The 20992-nt window shown below is 38.1% G+C and overlaps 1 long non-coding RNA gene across 1 annotated transcript; it reads left to right on the top strand.

Moving 5' to 3' along the window:
• Positions 1 to 6442: 6442 nt before the first annotated feature.
• Positions 6443 to 7537, top strand: LOC128492778 (uncharacterized). Its single transcript, XR_008354137.1, has 2 exons — positions 6443 to 6497; positions 7406 to 7537. It is a non-coding gene; the product is annotated as an uncharacterized LOC128492778 (long non-coding RNA).
• Positions 7538 to 20992: the final 13455 nt, after the last annotated feature.

Genomic DNA, 20992 nt, shown 5'->3' with positions numbered 1-20992 from the left:
TCTTACCACCAGAGGGCGTACGGAGGTGGGTGGAGGTCTTCCTCCTCTCCATGCCGGTTGCTGCGACTGTTGGCTGGCAGAGGGAGGTCTCCTTCTCCTCCATAACAGCTGCTGTGGCTGCTGGCTGACGGAGAGGGGTCTCCCTCTCCTCCGTGGTGGCTGCTGCTTCTGGCTGACGGAGGGGGTTTCCCTCTCCTCCGTGGCGGCTGCGGTTCCTGATTGATGGAGGGAGGTGTCCCTCTCCTCGGTACCGACAGTTGAGGCTGCTGGCTGACGGAGAGGGGTCTACCTCTCCTCCGTGGCGGCAGCTAAGACTGCTGGCTGCCGGAGGGGGTCTCGCTCTCCTCCATACCGGTGGCTGCCGATTCAGGTAGGTGACAGTGTCCCACCCAATTAGGTATTTTTAATTTACAGTAAATTAAAAAAAATGACATCAAGTGAAATTAATCATTTTTCATTTATACACACACTTCCCTTAATAATAAGTCAAATTGCTGCCTGAATTCATATAAATCTTCAGCCATTAAAAACTTTGAACATACTGTTTGGCTAGATCTGTAAAAATATAAACAATAACCAGCTGATAAAGGGGGTGATTCATACGAATACCACATTTACAGAACTTTACTAATTTGTGCGATTTGTACGAAGCAAGGTAAATGAGGCCAGACCTCCCCCCTCATGAAAACAGAGAAAAAAGCTCTAAATTCTGATCCAAAATTCATGGGCCCCCATTCACTCACATTCTCTCAATCTTGTTCACTCTCTCTTAGGCTCTCTAAATGTTCCCCTACCTTCTCTGCCAACCTCTTCCGCTTCATCTTCTGTCTTCTATTGTTCATCTTCTCCCTTATCTTCTATCTGCTATCTTCAATCTTCTATCTTTGTCCGTATCTACGCTGACCTAACCCAGCTGGAACCCCCGAAAAATGACGGCGCTTGCGGCGTTTTGGGAGGAGAAAGTCCCCAGCATTATTTATATAAATTATATACCATTATATGTTATCACAGGATACCCCTTTTAATAACACAAAAATATGATTCTTTTTTCCAGAACAGGGCAAACCTTGTTTCTGTTATTTCCAACATACATTTGGTAGTGACTGATATTAAACGGGTATATTACTTAAGCTATATATCAAAATATTTACTTATTTCTTAATAAGTAAGGTGAGTACATGTTAAGTATTGGTTTACAATATTCATATTATTATATTGAAATATGATATTAATTAAACTAAAGATAAATACAATGGTAAACTGCATGCAGAGTTATATTCGCACTGTGCATTCAAAAGAAGCTCAGTAAATACCAATGACACCATAATTATTTGTATTACTTTTGTGATTAAGTGTAATCCTAGAACCCACATCCTCAAAAAGTGGTCGTGGTTAGTGAAAAGCTCATATACATGGCTGCCAATATTAATATAAATTCATGATGTAATCATGGTCTTAAAACATAAATATCAAAGCTCTAGACAGATTGTCACCAGACTTAGATACCCATTCATTATTTTATCTGAAGGCTTGTTATCCTATTCTAACTAACATGAAGGCTGCCTTGATATTTCTTTTGGTGGCTTTAAGCTCCTGCTTTGGTAAGTTGATTTATATTAATTTCTTTCTGGATAACACATCAAAAAAGTTTTGGTAGATGGACTGTGGAATTGTAAATTGTTATTTTTAATATGATTAGTAAATGATTTAATAATTTTGCAGGCTTACACTGTATTTATAAAGTACACAAAATATGTATGCATGTAAGAGAACCTACAATTATAACGATTAAGTATCTGGTCAAAATACCATGAAAGGGAATTCCCTAAGGATTTGCCCGATGTAACAATATGTAAGTGCTGAAATACAAAAAACACACCTCACTGACAATCTGTGCAGAACACATAAGTTATTTCAAACATGTACTTTTATACAGGACATATTTAAAATAACAGTTGGAGCTAGACTTCCCTTACATATGGTCATAGAAGATTTTCAAATTTGTTCAGCATTAAATACTTGCATATAAATATCAAGATGTTATGTTCCTAAACAATCCATTTGTCTTACCCATTCAATCTTTGGTTTGACAAGACATAAAGAGTATTATATTAATTCAATTACGTATGTTTTTTTTTTATCAACGTTAACACCTCTATATTATAGATTATTCATCAGGCCAAAGTATTCCACTAGACTGCCTTCAAAAGCTTATACAGGTGAGAATATAAACTTTTTTTTTGTCTAAGGAATGAGTTTTGTATTTATGTACATCTTAACATAAAATATATTTTTCAGCACATGCCCAAGGATCATGCGTTGACTACCTTGAAAGTCTGTAAAAACCTTTAAAAATCAATCTATTTCCTATGCACTTTACTTATTATGCTGTACCAATACTTTGCCATCAAATTGTTGAACTAACGTGATCAGTTCCCGTTTCCAGTCATAATAGTATATTACCAGTGTGATCACAATTACAACTTAACAACTTGTACAAAAACACCACTAATGCTGTATTTTTAGGTGAATGTTCCTGCTTCCATTGTTAAGCTCCAGCAACTCCTCTGTCTCTATGCACAAGCAAAGGTAATGTATTAACATGTTACAATACTATTTAAACCAGAATACTTTACCCATTAAGTATTGTTGGGAACATGTTAGAAGAATGCACACAATTCAGAAGAGTATCATGCACCATTGTTTTAGATTTATGCATTTCCATGAGTATTTGGATGACCTGCAGATTTGCCATAAAATTAAACATTTAGGCCCAGATTCCCCAAGAAAACCCAAACACATTTACCCACCTTAAATAAAGAGATGAAACATTGTTTTGGGTAAGGGCATTGACCACAGCTTTATTAACAATTCCCCGTGAAAACATACCATGCCACATTACCCAATAACAACCCGCCAGCTGCTAGGCCTAAGCCCAGCAGGCAGTTACAAACCTGTAATACCAAGAGTTCTGGCCCAGCGGGTGCTATCTGCTGCCCGCTAGACCTGCCTCCCCAAGCCCGTTGAGACGCAGCCTCAAGGTACCAACACTTCCATGCTGGCCAAAGGGGGGAATCTTCTGCCACTCCTATAACAATATTCCATAGTGCTATTACAATACGGGAGAGTGAAATTTAACGACAACATTAAAACTGACAAAATACAAGATTAACCATAACATGAACATTAAGACATACAGGCACAGAAGTGGAAGAGGGCGCTGCTGTTTCATAAAATTTCAGGGTGTTAAATACATAATTAAAAACACCTTTTTAAAGGGCTCACAGAATCCTCAGTGATTATGCTTAGCAACACAAGGATGTAAAACAAACCTTGTTATTAGACCTTATCTGAGGAAATGTTGTCTATAATATTGTTTGTACGGTCATAAGCAAAAATGGAGACATTCTCTTACTTTTGGCAATACATCACCAAGAAATAACCAAATTTTATTGCTTACCAAGTAACCATGGAAAATGTTCTTTACAACCGTCTCTTGAAACAATTTTTTCACCTTTGCTTTACAGATTTTTTATATATATATAGATATATATATATATAGTTTTAAGCTATAAAGCAACTAAAACACAAATTATTGTTAATGTTATTGGCACACTTTTTATATGTCATGTTATAAAACCAGCAAAACATGGACATTTAAAATGTGTTTTCTTTTCATAGGACCAGGATAATGAGGAATTATACAGGCAATTTCTAATGGAACTGCATATTGCTCTGGTAATACATTACTTTTGTTTTATATGCCTGAATATTAATATTTTCTCACTACCCATTTTAAAAACTGTCAGATTGTGTACAATCGCCTTACTAACTTCTTCTCCTCTAATTCCCTCCTTGATCCTCTACAGTCTGGTTTCAAACCGCTTCACTCTACTGAAACGGCTCTAACAAAAGTCTCCAATGACCTGCTCTCTGCCAAAGCAAAAGGTCACTTCTCCATTCTAATACTATTTGATCTCTCTGCTGATTTTGATACTGTAGATCACCACCTTCTTCTTGACGCACTTGCTTCTATAGGCATCGAGATACAGCTCTCTCCTGGATCTCCTCACATCTTTCTAACCGTTCCTTCTCTGTCAGCTTCTCTGGCAAGACATCATCACCCTTTCCATTTTCGGTTGGCATCCCCCAAGGTTCAGTCCTTGGCCCTCTGCTGTTCTCTCTTTATACTTCATCTCTTGGCAAACTAATCGACTCATTTGGCCTCCAGTATCATCTGGATGATACCCAAATCTACCAGTCTTCTCCTTATCTCTCTCCATCTCTCATGTCCCGTATTACCAACTGCTTGTCTATTTCTTCATGGATGTCACAACGCTACCTGAAATTTAATCTTTCTAAAACTGAACTCATCTTCCCTCCTTCCATCTCCACTCCACTACCTGAATTCTCTATCACCATTAACAACACGACTATCTCTACCACTAACCAGGCCCGATGCCTTGGGATCATCCTTGACTCAAACCTCTCCTTCATCCCTCACATTCAGTCCCTCACCAGATCCTGCCGGCTGCACCAAAAAAACATCTCTCGCATCCGCCCATTCCTTACCCAAGAATCCACCAAAACTCTGGTTCATTCACTTATTGTTTCCCATCTTGACTACTGCAACACTCTTCTGGTTGGCACTCCACTGTAGACTCTCTCCTCTGCAGTCTGTCCTAAATTCTGCTGCTAAGCTTATCTTCCTTGCACGTCGCTCCTCTTCTGCTTCCCCCTGTGAAATCCTCCACTGGCTCCCTATTACCTTTAAAATTAACACTGCTCCTCCATACATTTCTGCCCTTATAAACAAATACGCTCCTACTGGATCCTTACGTTCTTCCCATGGGCTAAGGCTCTCCTCCTCACTTATCACCTCTTCCTTTTCCCGTCTACAAGATTTCACTCGGGCTGCCCCATATCTCTGGAATCTACTTCCACCGAACCTTCAGCATTCATTCTCCCTCCCAACATTCAAAAAACATCTCAAAACCCCACTTCTTCAGAGAAGCATACCATCTTAGCTGCTAGAACTTCCTTGTCACTGATACAACCACCACACTAACTCTCACTCTTTCTCTGTGCATTATGTTTGTCACCCCATTCCCTCAAGAATGTAGGCTTGCGAGCAGGGCTCTCTCTACCTAATGTATCGGTTTGTCCTAATTCTCGTCTTGTCATACCCCTTGAATATATGTATTGTATTAAGCGCTGTGTAAATTGTTGGTGCTATACAAATAAAAGATTATAATAAATAATAATATACGCTCCTGGATCACGAATTTGCTTTGTTAACTTGTTTGGGTTTTTTTTACAATAAAAGGTGCTTTGCACTATACGTTTTGTGTCCTTCTGGTTCCTGGTCCCTAACATTAAAATTTTTTTCTTTTTAGAAAGATGCTGGTTGTGCTGTTGATGAAATTCTTGATACAAAGGAGTTTTTGGTAAGTTAGTTCTATGAATATGGAAAATAATTAGCATCTTACATGTTAAGGGCATATAATAATATGATTGCAAATGGTTAACTTCTATAATATAGAATCTCAATGACAATAAGTGGCATGATAAAAAAAAAAAAACATTATGAAGAATACAACAGACCAAGCCTCTTTTACAACATCTATTCCACACTATAGTTTTGTAAAAGTAATTATCATGGAAATATGGAAAATGTTTGCTAACCAGCATACATTTTTTCTTGCAGGAAAAAATTGGAGACACAGTTGGAGAAACAGCTGATAAACTTGTCTTTGAAATTCTCAAAATTGCGGTAAAAATTTTTTATGGCTGTTTGATGTGTTGGGACCAGGTATTATATAATAAACCCTCAGAGAAGGCATGGGTGACTCATTGGCTTCCTATGGTTAAAAATATAAATATTTGTTGTTTTTTTTTCATATAATACTGTGAAGTTAGAAGTTGCATATCAACTAGAATAAGCTCAACTGCAACACACAAATGCATGTAATCGCACATACTTACTTTGCTTTGTCGGTTCAGAAGGGTATGTTAAGTCACGTTAAACTACCCAACTTCTTAATGAACGGACCCCAATAACTTTCCCTTTGACAATGTAGATATTAAAAATAAAAAAATCATGCTGTTGACCCAAGCATTTGAAATTTATAAGTAAGCATATGTATCTTTCTTTAATATCTTTGTAGGATGACCTGCAGGTTCTAGGAACAGTACTGAATGTTGCATGTCAATTAACGGTAAATATATCAACATTTAGCTTCACTCTGTTATCTGAAGGAATGTCTCTTCAATAATATTTTAATTATTTCAATTAGGGAGAACTTCTTCTCTCTCTGAGTGACACATTGGTAAGAATCACCTTGAATATCTTATGTTAAACTGATGAATGACACAGTCATAGCATGTTCATTAGTAAAATACATCAAAATATCCTCCACAGCAAAAGCTGAATTTGGATCTTTCTGGACCATTGAAGGGGGTAAAACATCTACTTGGATGAAGCACTTGAATCTTGTGTAAGTTTTGTCAAGACAGATTCCCATCACTTTCTCATTTGCTGTCCATTTTTGTTTAATTACATTCTTTCGTAGTTAGACTAGAGAAAAAGAATATTGATAAGTATGACTGACCGCAATTCACCTTCTTTTGATGATATTAATATCGACACATACTGCACAAGTAAACACAATATAACTTTAAGTTTTGCCAAGGAGGACAGTACAATTAATACTAAATGTAGTATTTATTTTTAGAAATGTATTTAGAGCACAAAAGTTGCCTTCCACTATATATTTAGTCTTCGAGTATGCAATAAGATAAATTTAAAGTAGTTGATGATAAGCACTAAGCAGTGAGGATACCAGTCTATCTATTTACATTGGGTAAAAAACAGGTGCTTTTTCAGACTACACAAACAGCAATTTATCTACCTCAGGCTTTGCCCTAGGCCTGACTCCCCAAGTCACTCCCCCATGGTCAACATTATATCTTGGCTCAGTGTGTTTTAAAGGCACCCAGCGCCTTTTAATACATGCTGCAGATGTAATGCTCACTCGGCACAGCCCTCCATAGTATAAATGGCCTTCTTGGGATGATCAGAGATCAGCCCTTCAATCACACACCAGGGGGATTGATCGTTCAAGAGGGTGACCTGTCTTACCATTTTTAAACAGAGGGACTGCCGCCCCCCTGGACCTGTCACTCTAGGCCTAGATGGCTGAAGCCAGAATATGTTACTGGACAAAATGTTTCATGACCAAGATGCTTGTACTCAAGCTGGGGTATATGAAAACTGCGCCTGCATTTTGCAGCACCACTGCTCTATAGAGTTTCTTCTCATCATGTTGTTTTTCTAGTTAGAGAACTTCATTGATGTCACTGCCTTGTTTATATTTGCATTTATTTACCGATTTTTCTCTTTTAGGATTGCCTTCTAAATCAAGACAAATTATAATTAAAATGAAGAGATGATTTAGCGCAATAACCAATTTTCTTGTATCCATGTGTGATTCCATTACTCAGATCAATATTTTAATAAAGCAGATCTTTAAACACAGCATTTTTAATTTTTTGCTTAATTTACCCAAGTGTGGGTTAATATGTAACTCTAAAGCACACTATAACTTAACCTGAACAGAACACATCAAAGTTGACTCTGTTGTACTAGATAAAAAATATTGCCTTTTTATCACAGTGCTTTTTTATTGCTGTCTATGATCGAATTGGTATCAAATTACCAGATATTTGGTGTTATCTATTCGGCCTGTTATGTCTACAATGCTTAGAGAAACACAGACGTGTTTAGCCTTCTTTAATAATACAATGGAAGATGCAGCGGCCTACTGTACAATCATAGGAAAAAGAATTCTATTATTCACACGTCTCATTTATCATGTCTGTTATTGAAAGCAAAATTCAATTTGCATTACCAATGGTGCAGCCCAGGTGCGTAACTAGAAACCTCAGGGCCCCGGTGCGAGAATCTGTTGAGGGCCCCCCCACGCCCCAACCCATCTATCCCTTTCTCAAGATCTACCCTCTCCCTCCCTACCCCCCTTCTCACGATCTACCCACTCCCTCCCCCCCTTCTCACGATCTACCCACTCCCTCCCTACCCCCCCTTTGTAGGTCACTTACCGTCAACTCCTGTGTTGGGAGCGTGAGGTGTTTGTCTCGGGTGCCGGCGCTTCACTGCTGAGCGCCGGCAACCGAGACAAACGCCTCACGCTCCCAACACTGCACTCTGGGCAGTGCTGAGGCAGGTGGCGGCAGCGGCGGCAGCGGCGACGGCGGCGGCAGCGGCAGCAGCGGCGGGGAGCGAGGCATCCTGGATTTCTGTCAGTCAGGGGGGCCCAGGAGTTGCCGAGCGGTCGTTTTCAGCAACCGCTCGGCACCCCTTGGGCCCTCCTGACTGGCAGAACTCCAGGGCCCATCGCAGTCACGACCCCTGCGACCCCGGTAGTTCCGCCACTGGTGCAGCCAAAATTGTTATGATAGTAACAGAGCACAATATAGTTGCACACATGTTGAAGCAGCAATACAATAATCATAGGAGCAAAATAAATTTGGCAATGACTGATGACAGTTATCAGGTGTAAAATACCTACCAATGAAGGGAACTTAAAATGAACATAATTTACAGACTTGGGCAGCTCCTGTTGGGCAGCTCCTGTTGGGAGCCACAGGAGTTTCATAACAATTGCCCTAAAGAATATCAATGAATTCAATGAATTAATGAATTCCTCTTAAAGTCTATTAAAGCCGTTTCTCATGAAGTTTTACTATGTGTAAAGGTCATTAACAGTTGTTTCTTCTCTGAACTCATACTGGTCGACTACAGTAATTGGTAGATCAGGAAATATTTATATATTACAAAAAATGTGCCTTGTTTTACAATCAAGTAAGTGACGAAACACGGGAAACCATTTTGCTAAAAGGAAGTACGGTTTGTGTAGAGAAATGTGAAAAAACGCCTTTATGGGCTTTTGTTTACTAGTAGATAAAGGGGCTTTGTGGAAAAACAGACCGCTGATTTATTTGATAAGCTCCATAAGTACTTTCTTCAGCATTATAACTAAAAGGGCATTGTATAGCATGGTGATAATTAAAGCAATGGCTAGTCCAACAGCCTTAGAATATCCTATACAGTATTTTAGGAGTCCCTAGGTATAACGTTAATTTTGTTGGCTCTGTATTACATTTTAATCAGTCTTTCAAAAGATTACAATAGTAAGTATGCAAGAGCAAATATTGCCTCTTGTGTGTTACAAGATTACTTCTTTCCATAGGAAAAGAAACACATCATTAGGTTCAACGTAATTCAACTCAGTCCAACTATTTGGTTAACCTTATGAATTGAATTTAGTGTCTACTTAAGGATTTCTTCATTAAAATGCGTGTTTCTGCTCTTCAAGCATGGAATAAAATAGTAACTACCTTAATCATATATCAAAAGGGGGCCAACACGGAGGAGCGTGTACCACAAGATGATAAAGTAACTCTTCCTCTCTGCTGCCCCTCTCAGATGGTGTACTACAGGTTTTAGGTTCAATTCTGTGTTCTCTTTTGTTCTCACTTTACACTGCCACATGTGGCAAACTAATTTCGTTTGGCTTACCGCACCCACTGTATGCTGATGACACCTAAATCCATTTTCCTACCCTGATCTCTCTCCTTCACTGTTTGATCATATTTCTAATTGCATTGTCTCTGTTTCTAACTGGATGTATCCAATATCTTAAAAACATTGCCCACATTTCCCCCTTCTAACATGACATGCAAATAAAGCTCTAGTTCATGCCCTAATTATCTTTTGTATTGAATACTGCAACCCAGTCTTAGCTGATCTACTTCATACCTCTCTTTCCACCTTACAATCTATCTTGAATATGCTGCTTCACTTCAATATTCAATGTAAAATCATGTAGTTCCCCTACATACATCTCCTTGCTTATCTCCAAATGCACACCTCCTCGATCCCTCTGGTCATCTGGTTATCTTTACCTGCTTTGATTTTACCCCTCATCCACATATACAAGGCTGTCCCTAACCTTCAGGATAATCTACCTCGGCTTATCCGACTTTCCCTTGTCTTGAGTCCTTCAAAGAACCCTTTCAACTGACAGGTTAAATTCTCTCCTCCCACCTACCTCTGCCTTACCTTCCTTAGCCTCCATCTTGTTGTCAGTCTGTACATATGTCCAGTAATATTATTAATTTAATACATTTTTAGAGGTTCACATGTGTGGCAAGTCAGTTTCAAACATTTCCACTTTCACCTTGTGTAATGCACCCCACCCCCTTCTAGATTGTAAGCTTGTTTGAGCAGGATTCTCTTCACATTATGTGAACACGATGGCACTATGTAAATCGATAAATGTTTCAACTAATCTCAATTAACCAGCAAACTCACAGCTTAGTAAATATACCCATGTGTTTTGCATACTAGTCAGTCAGTCAAAAGATCAATCTCACCTCTAAGCATGCTTACTCATAATTTCATTTATGTTACAATTGTACAGAGTATACATTTTAAAAAGAAATATTATATTAAATTACATTTGACATGACAGAATGCATTTCAAAAGTTCACCTTAGTAAGTTTTTTTTTCCACTTATATTATGTTATTGCCCATTAGTCTCTAACAGTGAAGTATACAGGCCCAGGCCAACTAGGCTTAGGATGGCCAACTTCCATAGCATGATATATCCAGCACCAATTGTCTTTTAGCAGGTGGAGCACTGAAGTATGGCAGAATATCACAGCATTCAGCAGTCAAGGGTGGTGGCAACATAGGCAAATTTTGGGGGGTAAGTTGGGGTATTGCCCTGGCTTAGTTCTAGGCTTGCGCCCAAGATTAATACAACACAGGTTTGTATGTGTTCTTCACTTAATCAATTTCTATAATAGATACTATAGTTTGTCCATGCAAATGTTGATGAACAATAGAAATTCAAGATGGCATCCTGACCTATTTTGCCCTCCTAACCATACTTTGAAATATTTCAAATTCAAATGAGCCATGATACTGTTTTGTACTAGATTTTCAAGACCAATTTTGTAAATTGTTGATTAATTTGCTTAAACAAATGAAATATGTGTAGACTTTAATCCGTAACGGACACTTGATCTGCCAGGCACACCACGGAAATACATCACCTTAACAATAATTTACATGTGTGGCAGACACGTAAATGTCCAGACCCTCCTGAGACCTCTGAGCTCTCCCTGCAGGTACTGCAGTCACTAATGCAGGGCAATGGAGCCCTGCTTACTGATTACGCTATGATCAGTATATATATATATATATATATATATATATATAAATAATTTAAATATTAAAAACGTAAAAATAATTAAAGATTTTTAAAAATTTTCATAAAATTTAAAAACAATAGACTCTAATGATGTCACCATGACATCCTTAGGGTAACCAACCAGTTCCAAATAAAATGTAAACAATTAAAAATAATAAACATTTTTTTAAAAAAAAGCTAAAAAGGTGCTCAAACATCTTGTGCACCTCCTATTAGAAATACACATTTAAAAAAATCCTTTCTTGCTGAAAAAGTACAAAAGTTAGAAAAATAGTGTAGAATCTAAAGGGGTGCTTATAATAAACTTAAAAAAGCAAAACATAACAAAACTGTTTAGCAGTGTTTTTTCTTTAGGTCATTATTTTCTTGCAATTTTTTGCAATATTCTATAATTTTTTTATAACACATTATATATGATCAAAATAATAAAAAAAAGGCGTTCTTGTCCTGAAAAAAACAATATATAATTTGTGTGGGTATAGTAAATGAAATAGAAAAAAAAATTACAGCTAAACACTAATACTGCAGAAAGGTTATGAAGGGTAAAAAAACAAAAACATGAAGGAGTTAAGAAACTATGTTAGAAATCATAAATGATCTGACAAAAGTCCATTACAAAAACATGGGAAAATCTAACTCCACATGTAAAATTCAAGATATATAAAACAAATAAATGATAGGTATGTTTAAAGCAATTAAGATATGGATGATAAAAAAATAATTTCCGAGTTCTAATCAGACTACATGAAAAGAACAACAAACAAAAATGTGTAAATTGTACATGTTCATTTTCAAAATGCCCTTGGAATAGGCTTTATAAATACACCAGTGTCCAGTAAGGCTTCTCCCAGATATTTAATTTTGTTTTGTTGTTAGCGGCTCAATATCCAGCACACCAACATGAAAATTGCAACTGCATTCCTTCTTGTGGCTCTAAGCTGTTTTTTCGGTAAATCATTTTTGAGTTACTTAAAGTTTCAAAACCATAACTACATTATTACTTTGTCATTTTCTTTCTTATTAAGGAAGTATCTCAACTTGACACTCGTATTTGAAAATATTGAATTTTTTGTTGGTAACTTTGCCGCAAACATAGAAAGAGATGATGTATTGGCGCGATGATATATTCAGCTACCTGCATTTTATCTACATTTTTCCTAACTTACATTTTTATTTTAGAAACACCAGCTGCCACTGCTTCAACAAGCTGCCTTGCCAATCTTGTGGAAGTATGTATAATTATTCTAAGTTCACAAATAATGTTCTGATTTTCTTACTGCTGGTTTGTAAAAAATAGCCATACGAAATTTAATATATGTAAACTTTTTAACAACTTCATTATTTTAAGCCTTTAGCGTTTCATTTAAAATGTAATGAGGGAAATGATATATGTGTGATACTTGGTTTTTATTGGCTTAAAGGCTAAAAAACCTAAAGAGAATCAAATGCAAAATAATATAAATCGAAAAAGAAGCAGTTAGAGCCCTGTATATAGACAATTATTAAATCAATCAAGTTGATGATAACTGAAGAATAAGAAACTGTTGGCAGTGAGCAAAGGATATAACAGATCCAGAGAAGCAGCGAGCATGACATCACTGAAAACTGGGAAATTATACTAAAAGGGAAAAGCTATAAACTGATAGACTATAAACCAAATAGCCATACTGGTTCTTCAAATGGAGAACAATAAAGTGGGACAATAGTTGAGTTAGCATTGAGTTGGTCAACCACACTGGCAGTAAAGTTTATCAGTCTGTTCGATTTTGATTTTAATTCAACTTAGTCAACTCTTCCTAAGTCAAGAGTTTTATTCAAGTTGGAACTCTTTTAAACCTTGAAAAAAATCAATTTCATTTCTAACTTGTCTTAACGTGACCTTTTACAAACAGAAGACCTACTTTGCTTTTTCACTGCAACTCAACGTGAGTTGTAATTGCTCTCTCGTGTTCTGTGCCTTGCTTCTTAGAATGGTGCTCCATCTCTTGTTGTGAAACTGGGAAACCTCCTCTGCAAATATCAACAAGCTAAGGTACAAGTAACATAGCATTTTTTGTATAGAATTCTAAATATAAATTAGTGCATAAAATGAAAACTATACCTAATTTTGTTAATATACATGAGATAGGCATAAAACTATCCTGACTATAGGGCTGGACCAAGGAGTGATTGGAGTCCTTACATCAGGAAAAAATGGACAGTCTAGATGGGTTAACTGGTTCTTATCTGCCGTCGAATTCCATGTTTTTATGTTTCTATCTGCTTACCAGTGTTATATCTGGTTTAATGTTTTAGGAAACTCAGAATCACAGCTTATATGTTGCTTTTCTGAATGAGCTCGGAGTGGTTCTGGTAAGATGGCATTTCTTTTAATCTCTTAATGTAGTTAAAAATTTATGTAACGATGAAAGGTGTTAACTCTCAACCAATGAAAGATGACTAAACAGTCAGATACAGAGATGGACCTCTACTTCATTTAACTTTTAATTGTAAAAGTTGTAATTATTCGTTTTACACTATGTGCCTTTTAGACCAATAGAATCAATGTAAGCACCAAATATCACATGCATTAGTTTATATATAAGAACACCTAATTTGTTAATATATTTTACACTATATTTAGGCTTTGTACTTTATGACAAAAAGTTCACATTTCTTTTTTTGCAGACAGATGTTGGCTGTACAATGGATAATCTTTTGGGCACACATGTGGTAGGTAACTAAACAGTACTAAGCTGTCCCGGCACGGGAGATTGACAAAGAGATAGTTGTAAAATATTAATTTCACTAACATCACATATGTATTGCATACAAATATATTGGGATTAATAATAGCTGTGAATTTGTGAATACATGGACATGTATTACCTAAAGCTATACTTATTAGGTAGAAGGGATTTAAAAACAGTCCTTCATTTTTGGTTATGCATGCAAATATAACGAGTTAAATATATACCGTATTTGCTCGATTATAAGACGAGGTTTTTTTCAGAGCAAATGCTCTGAAAAATAGCCCTCGTCTTGTAATCGGGGTCGTCTTCTAATCAGACCTCAAATGAGGTCTGACTATTAGACTAAGATCCAGATCCCCCGCATCGCTGCAGGGGACCTGGATCCTCCTGTGCGGTAACCTCAGCTGCTGCCGGCGTCTATCACCGAGCGTCGGCGAAAGTGCCGGCAGCAGCCTAGGTTCCATACGCGGGTACCTTCCTGCTCCCGGGATAGCCCGCCCACTGCGGGGAAGCAGAGCCGGTTGGGGAGATTGCTGCAGGACCGGGACCCGGCGGCACTGTGCCGTCCCAAAGCAGATCCGGTAGACCTCTTCAATTTTCTGGAGGAGGCAGGGCCTAGCGGGGTCACACAGCGTCATGCTGAAATCCCGTGGGAGCTGCAGCAAGTGTCTGCTGAGGCATCGCGGTGTGTGTCTGAGTGGGTATATTAGTGTCTGGGTAGGTAGGTAAGTGTCTCGGTGGGTAGGTAAGTGTCTCGGTGGGTAGGTAAGTGTCTGGGTGGGAAGTGTCTCAGTGTGTAGGTAAGTGTCTCAGTGGGTAGGTAAGTGTCTGGGTGGGTATATTAGTGTCTGGGTATGTAAGTGTCCCCCTATATGCCACTCTGTCCCATGATATGCCTTTTAACCCCCTATATGCCAGAGTGGCATATAGGGGGTTAAAAGGCATAACATAGGGCAGAGTGGCATATAGGAGGGTATAAGGCAGGCCTGGGGGGCAGATGTGCATAACTGGTGGCAGATGAGCATAACTGGGGGCAGGTTGGTAAATTAAAGGAAATTAAAAACAAAACAAAAAATAGACATGAATTATTATTTACTAGTAAAACTTTTTTCCTATAGGGTCGTCTTATAATCAGACTTTTTCTTTTTTTCCTAAATTAATATTCAGATTTTGGGGGGTCGTCTTATAATCAGGGTCGTCTTATAATCGAAATTATACGGTACTTTCCGAATGCCACTGGCATCTACTGGTTAAAGTTGGGACAGATGACCTAGGACCGATCCAGGACTGTCTATGAGTCTCCAAGAATTTGCAATCATTACCATAATTACCATAATTGGTAATTGGTTGGGGCAGAATGCAAATGGTGTAAATTCATAAATATAATATTGGTAAATGTTATGAATATTGTGAATGCATATTTGAATATTTAGTGAAAATATGTTTTTAAATTACTTAAAATAATAGAGACATATAAAGGCCATTATATTTATCCTTAATGTTGTAACTGACTCCCAATTCTACCTTTTTTTTTTAGGATACGACTCTTAAGAATACTGAAGTTATTGCTGACAGAGTAGCCCTTGTTTTGTTTGATATTCTGGTAAGAAAACTTAAGAAAATGACGGAAACCTTGATATCCCCAAAACAGTACAATCACACAGATATCTTACATAAATCTTATATGTACTCACACACTTTGTATATACCGTACTTACAAATATATTTATTTCATATTGTTAATTATTAGACAAGGTCTAAACTAAATGGTAATTATATTTTGGATCTGATGATTACTATAAATGTACCAAAAACATTTTTTTCATTGTGTTCTAGAATGGTTTGCCAGTTACTACCAGATTCATGGAAGTCGCATGTGGAACACTGGTAAGTTAGTCCAAAGCCACTTTTATAAGTGAATACTGGGGAACTATACAGTATACTGCATTAAAACCTACGTTAAAGTTTTTGAACATGAAACTTGATTGGAAAACAAAACACATCCTATATGGATCATGAATAGTTAATTTATGATACTATGTTTCTAAATTGTTGTTATCACTGTATATTCTAAAAATATTAACCTGACCCTTGTGTTTAGGAACATCTTCTGGCAAAACTCAAGAGTATCCTTGTAAGTAGCTAATCGTTATTATTAAATGTTTTGGTAATCATGAGGTATTCAGACAAAATAATCACAATTATACAGAGCACACCCCTCACATTTTTGTAAATATTTTATTATATCTTTTCATGTGACAACACTGGAGAAATGACACTCTGCTACAATGTAAAGTAGTGAGTGTACAGCCTGTATAACAGTGTAACTTTACTGTCCCCTCAAATATAACTCAACACACAGCCATTAATGTCTAAACCTTGGCAACAAAAGTAAGTACACCCCTAAGTGGAAATGGCCAAATTTGGCCCAATTAGCCATTTCCCCTCCCCGGTGTCATGTGACTCGTTACTGTTACAAGGTCTCAGGTGTGAATGGGGAGCAGGTGTGTTAAATTTGATGTTTAAGTTTGGTGTTTTATTTTACATTTTTCCATTGTCTACGAGAGGGTTCCTATTCAATTTCATGTAATAGATTAATCTATGGCAAGATAATTTAGCCTATTATGTGCTATTTACTGCTGTTCCATTTTTTTAATTTTAAATGAATCCTCTTTTTTTCTTATATTCCATTAGGAAACTGTGAAACACACATTGGACAAAGTTGTGGTAAATATATTTTGAATACATAAATACACAATGATTCAGTGAAAATTCCTTTTTAATGTACACTTCTCTCATGTTTCTATTTCATTTTTAGAACAACCTCGGAGTCCATTAAATGACACCAAAATAAACATCTTGCAGTAAGTAACAATTAAGCTCTGATTTCATACATGTAGAATGCTGTATTTAGAGACACAGACATTGAGAACCGCCATTGGATAGACAGGAGATGTAAGCCCCCTCAACACAGCATGCCCAACATTTTTTTTTTCATTTATATATTATTAAAAAAAGACCATCAAATTGCTTGCATATGCACCCCAGATTCTGAAAATACTCTTTCATATCTCAAATAAGCAATTGAGTCATATTCCAAATGATATACAGCAAGCTGTATCAGGCTCAGACTAGCCACCTGGCACACCACAAATGCACAGTGGGCTGCTGGCTTACAGGATCTGCCACTCCATTGTGCAGCCACATGCTGTGTGATTATAAAAACATAACGTGCGGCTGAACATACGCAGATGACAGCAACACAAATGTCAATTCGTAGCCACTGGCTTTTAAGTGCCAGGACCACATGGTCATCCCCGGTCCGGGCCTGGCTATACTTATATGTCATATAACTGTTTCTTGCTTGGATTGTCATGATGGCCGCATTTATGCCCCAGTAGTCCATGCATGCCAAAAAGCCAATACCCATATGGGTCTATTCACCAAACTATCAGGGGTTGGACAAAGTCATCCATGTGAATATTTACTGCTGCCAATGTGCATTTACACAAATTACATATTTGACTTTTTTTAAATGAACTGCAGCACAGTTGAAATGATCCAGGGTGAAAATGGGACTTGGAGCCAAGTTCCAGTTTTGCAATACCCCAACAACATTATTTTTTTTCATATGTTTAAAAAAAATATCCACAGATGCCCCCCCCCTTCCTTCTTCTTATATGCAATGAAACAGTGGTAAAAATAAACTCGAGAGAGAGAGGCACGGAGTTCAGCCGAAAGAACTAATCAAAAAAAGCAGTAATAAACCTATATGTAGTGGTAGTGAATAGTAAAATGTTCACTAGTTAGATGGAGGCAAGTAGTCACAAGATGTATTGCACGTTCAATAGATGATAATGGAATTATGTTATAGTCATCAGGTGGTGGGGCCAATTTCCGTTGTGTTAATCTACTTTTTTTTTCTTCTCCAGGAAAACAGCTTCAGTAAAGGTCATCAGTTAACAATTTGACAATTTTGAATATGTAAATTCTTCTTTTAACAGGTATTATGTTTCTGATACCAATTTCTTTATTATAATAAAGCTTTATGCACCTATTTTTATTGTTATTGTTGTGTTATCGTGACAATGAGTGGTGTAGTAGAGAAAAGTAATTTGAAACATGATGTAAGTATACTTTCTAGTGTGTTCCATACACCAAGGTATTATGCACGCGTATTTTTGTGGATTAAGGTTGCAATATTGTACTGGGAACATTTGGAGAAATGTAGAACATGATAAATTGTTTTCTCCTTTATCTTCACTAACATACAGCTGTTCTAAGAATAGCTTACATAGCCTAACCCAGGGCCGGTGCTACCTACAGGCAGATCTGCCAGGGGTGCCTCCTCTGCCGGGGACTGGAATGCTTGCCGCTGGATGAGCAGGCTCAGTTGGGGAGATCATGGATCTTCCTCTAACTAGCCCAAAATAAAAGGAGAGAGAGGCCTGTCCATATAGACTTTGTGTTTCACTGCTTCTTCACGATGCTTTTGGCAATTAATGCTAAGCGCTGGGATATGACTTTATATCCTGGCTTACACCACTAAAGCCGGGCGCACTGCGAGGGAGCAGTGAAAATGAGAACGGACCTCATGCTTTCAAGATACCAGATGGAGAGAAAGGGGGAGATAGATAGTATAGGATAGTAAGATAAAGAAATAAAGATGTTAGGGAGAGATAATGAGGAAGAGAGAGAAAGTGAGAAAGAGAGAAAAGTGAGAAAGAGAGAAAGTGGAAGATATAGAAAAGGCCTATATCATTTTTTTAAAGAGAAAGGGGGCGATGAGAAGGGTTTAGGGTTAGGTTTCCTATTCCAAAAGCATACGTGTTAAAATGACCCCCTCCCTTGCAACTATAACAGACTCCATTTTTCTTGAAAGGCTTTCTATAGGATTCTGGAGCATCTCTGTGGGAATTTGTGCCCATTCTGCCATTTGTGAGGTCAGGCTGATATTGGACAAGAAGGACTGGCTCGCAATCAATATTCTTATGTATCCAAAATATGTTTAAAAGGATTAAATTCATCAAACCATGTCTTTATGGACCTTGGTTTTTGCAAAAAGGACATAGTCATGCTGAAACACAAAAGGATCTTCCCCAAACTTCTGCCACAAATTTGTAAGCATCCATTTGTCTAAATTGTGTTTGTATGTTGTAGCATTAACATCCAAAACTGATCAAGTACTCCTCTGTACTTTTCATCAAATCGCCACTTAACAGAATCACTGGGGTCTTGCACAGACCTCAATGTATTAGTCCAACAGTTTCATAAGAGTGATATCTTGGGCAGCCTAGACCAAACGTTCATTAAACCTATAGAAACTATTCACCATGCACTATGGTTTGATAACACCATCACGATGTTGAAGAGAATAGGCCGTAAGCTTGAAGGAGGATGGCGTAAAACACATAACTTGGATATTTCACACAGTAGAAAGGTTCTGCTAGCCATTCTGCTCCCATTTCCCCCACAAACCTTTCTGAATGCGAAGATTTTGCAGCCTTCTTCTTTGATAAGTCTCCATCCAGACTTCTGTTGCAAGAGGACAGCCAAAGACTTTGCGGAGTTCCAGTAGTGGGCGTCCTAATTCCGCTGCCTTGTGGACAAGCTTTGACATTTTACGCATGAAACAAATTATGTCAATCATACAAACCCTTTGACCAACTACCTATGACTTAGATCCTGCACCTACACATCTTCTTGTGGCAAGCACAGATGCAACTGGCCCAGTCATTACAAAAATAGTCCAGTGTTCTTTGCAATTTGGAATTTTTCCAGACCTATCTAAAAAAAGCCTTCCTTAGACCCAGAAAACATGCTGCCACTTAGGGACATAATCAGTCATCATGGCTTTATATATTAGTGCTCTAGATGTAGAAGATTCACAACATTATCTTTCCTTTGCTCCAGGAACTATGAATCCAACACTTCTAAACAATAGATGCTTAGCAGCTCCCCTACAATTGCTGCCCTTCATTGGTTAATGCTGGAGGAGGCCCCTGCCAGCGACCAATAGAGTCGGGAGTTAGAGGTCCGTATGAGCGACTATTGGTTAGAGGAGTTAAAGGTCCGTATGAGCAACTCTATTGGTCACTGGCACTGAGCTCCTCTGGCATCAACCAATGAAGGGTAGCTGCCATTCATTGGTGGAGGTGTCACGTCCTACCCAGGCTGTGGAGCTGCATATCTCACTCTTGCTTCAGTTTCTCTGTTTTGCTTCGATCCATTCCTGGATTTCCTTTTGCTCTGTTCTGATCTTCCATTCCTTGCTTCTAGTTCTGCTCTTTGCTTCAGCTCTATTTCCTTTATAAGGTGTGCCCCACCCGTGTGTTTTGTTTGTCTCAGTCTGCAGTCTAAAGGTATGTCTCAGTGCTATGTGTTTGGATTTCATGTTTGGTTTATTTCGTACCTCTGTAAGCAGGGATTAGCGTTAGGACCCACCGTCATTGGAGTACTTTGGCGAAGTGGTGGGCTAAGCATACTATGGCCATAAGATGTGATGGAATCTCCAATAGTTATCAAATAGTCCTAGGCTAGTTTCTGTATTTATGTGTGTCAGTCTGTGATGTAACCTGTGGGGTGTCCTGTCCTGTCCTGTTCTGTCTTGTATCCCCGGTAGAGGGGTGTCCTGTCTTGTTCATGTCTGATCTTGCATATCTTGTCTGGTTATGTTTATTCCCTGTTGTGCCCTGTATCATGTATATCTTGTCTGGTTATGCTCCTTGCTCTGTCACCCTGTCCCTTGCTCGCTATGTTTCCGCTATCTACTCTGCTTAGCTTCCCTACTCTCAGCCTGCAGCATCCACGACTGTGACTAATGCAGCAACACCACTCCACAAATTCAACCACATAAGGGGAAGGAGGGTGGGACAAACAACACTAGGTAAGGTTAAACAAAACGGATCCTTACCCCTGTGATCACCAAACTTAAAAATCCTCCTACCAAAACTCCTCCCCTA

Source organism: Spea bombifrons, chromosome 4, assembly GCF_027358695.1.
Source record: "Spea bombifrons isolate aSpeBom1 chromosome 4, aSpeBom1.2.pri, whole genome shotgun sequence".
Lineage (NCBI taxonomy): Eukaryota > Metazoa > Chordata > Amphibia > Anura > Pelobatidae > Spea > Spea bombifrons.
Note: the sequence above shows the minus strand (reverse complement) of the source record. Positions and strands in the feature narration are given on the sequence as shown.